Source organism: Camelina sativa, chromosome 3 (assembly GCF_030686135.1).
Source record: "Camelina sativa cultivar CO46 ecotype springtype chromosome 3, ASM3068613v1".
Lineage (NCBI taxonomy): Eukaryota > Viridiplantae > Streptophyta > Magnoliopsida > Brassicales > Brassicaceae > Camelina > Camelina sativa.
The window spans coordinates 17,464,334-17,466,469 of NC_141882.1; the positions used below are offsets into that span (position 1 = coordinate 17,464,334).

General features: G+C 44.7%; 1 non-coding gene across 1 annotated transcript; it reads right to left on the reverse strand.

The window, feature by feature from the left end:
* Window positions 1-509: 509 nt before the first annotated feature.
* LOC147947066 (small nucleolar RNA R71) lies at window positions 510-616 on the reverse strand. The gene has a single exon (XR_015596087.1). It is a non-coding gene; the product is annotated as a small nucleolar RNA R71 (small nucleolar RNA).
* Between the last annotated feature and the right edge of the window lie 1,520 nt (window positions 617-2,136).

Sequence of the window (2,136 nt, forward strand, 5' to 3'; positions counted from 1 at the left end):
GGTCTAAAGGAAAGGACAATCTTCTTAGGCCTATTGACAACATCAACAACAAGACCAAGAGTTTAGGAGCTAAGCAAAGGAGAGTTGTTCAGCAACAACAAGAGGTTATAGTAGCTATGGATCAACAGGATCAGGTTTAGAGACCAAGGAACATTGGTGCTGGAGATGCACCCAACACTCACAACCAAAGAGCTGGCATTGTGCCACCAACTGTTGCCAACAACAACTTTGAGATCACGAGTGGATTGATCTCAATGATTCAGGCCAATAAATTCCATGGATTGCCTATGGAGGATCCACTAGATCATCTTGATGAGTTTGACAGAATCTGTGGTCTTACCAAGATCAATGGAGTAAGTGAAGATGGTTTCAAGCTGAGGTTGTTCCCTTTCTCACTTGGGGACAAGGCTCATTTATGGGAAAAGACTCTCCCTACTGGTGCAATCACTACTTGGGATGCATGCAAGAAGGCTTTCTTGGCCAAGTTTTTCTCCAATGCTAGGACAGCAAGACTAAGGAATGAGATCTCTGGATTTGCTCAAAGGAGTAATGAAAGCTTTTGTGAAGCTTGGGAGAGATTCAAGGGATACCAAACTCAATGTCCTCATCATGGTTTCAGTGTGGAGTCTTTGTTGAGCACATTGTATAGAGGAGTGCTTCCCAAGTTCAGAATGCTTCTTGGTACAGCCTCCAATGGAAACTTCCTCAACAAGAGTGTGGAAGAAGGCTGGGAGTTAGTAGAGAACCTTGCACAGTCTGATGGGAACTACAATGAGGACTATGACAGAACCATAAGGTCATCATCAACTGATCAAGAAGACAAGTACAAGAAGGATCTGAAAATGGTGAATGAAAAGCTTGATAGGATCTTGCTAAGTCAGCAAAAGTCTATTCACTTTGTTAGTGAAGAGGAGCCTCCAGCTCAAGAGGGAGAGAATGAGTTTGCTGAGTTATGCTATATGCAAAACCAAGGAGGCTTAAAGGGTTATAACCAAGGAGGGTTTAGGAACAATAATCTGTCCTATAGGAGCACAAATGTGGCCAACCCACAAGATCAAGTCTACCCTCCTCAACAGCCTCAACAGCACCAAAACTATGTCCCCGAACAACAGCAACAGGTGTTCCAGCCCCAGTTGTGTCCCCCACCAGGGTTTCAGACTAACCAAGGCCAGGAACAAGACCTTAGAGCCATGGTACAACAGCTGTTGATTGGTCAAACACAAGGGAAGATAGAGGAAGCCAAACAGTTTGCTGAGCTAAACCAAAGGCTCACATCTCAATACAATGATATGAATATGAAGTTTGAGGGTCTGAATTCCAGAGTTAAGTACATGGAGAGTAACATAGCCTCTTCTTCAGCTCCAAAACCCAACCAACTCCCTGGAAAAGCTGTCCAAAATCCAAGGGAGTTCACAGCCAAAGCCATTCAAGTTCATGAGGAAGAAGCCACTGAGGACAGTGCAGTTCAAGTTTGGGGGAATTCATTAGTTACTGAAGCCCCAAGTGATGTTTGTAACAAGCAATTGGAGCTCGCACCTGAGCTCGACCATGGACTCGAGCAGCCACTCGACCGAGTGCGTGCTAGAGTGGTCGATCGAGCTGGACAGTCAGAAGCTGTCAAGCCTGCTAAGTACACTCCTCCTGCTTACAAGCCACCTCTTCCATTCCCAGGACGTTTCAAAGCACAAAAGATTAAGGAGCTTAGGGAAATCATTGAGAGAAAGGAGATGATGGCTAAGCAACAAGAGGAAGAGAAGGCTTTGAAGGAAGTGGTTGTGATTGAAGAAGCTGTGGTTGAGGAAGTGTTGGCCATACAAGAGATCACCATTGCTTACCAAGAAGAGGAGAGAGGACCTGCCTTGGAACAGTATGATCCATATCCTCTCTACAAAGACTTTTTGCTTGATTTGTCAAAGAAGAAGGCTGAAGCTCAAGATGAGAAGGATCTTGAGAACCTTGGAGGAGTGATCATTCCAATAAAGCTTAAGGATCCAGGGCCATTCTACTTGCCTTGCACAATCAGTTACCTCCACTACAATCAATGCCTTTGTGATTTGGGAGCTTCAACAAGTGTCATGCCATATTCCATAGCTCAAAAGCTTGGGAGAACTGACTTCAAATCTACTAAACTCCATG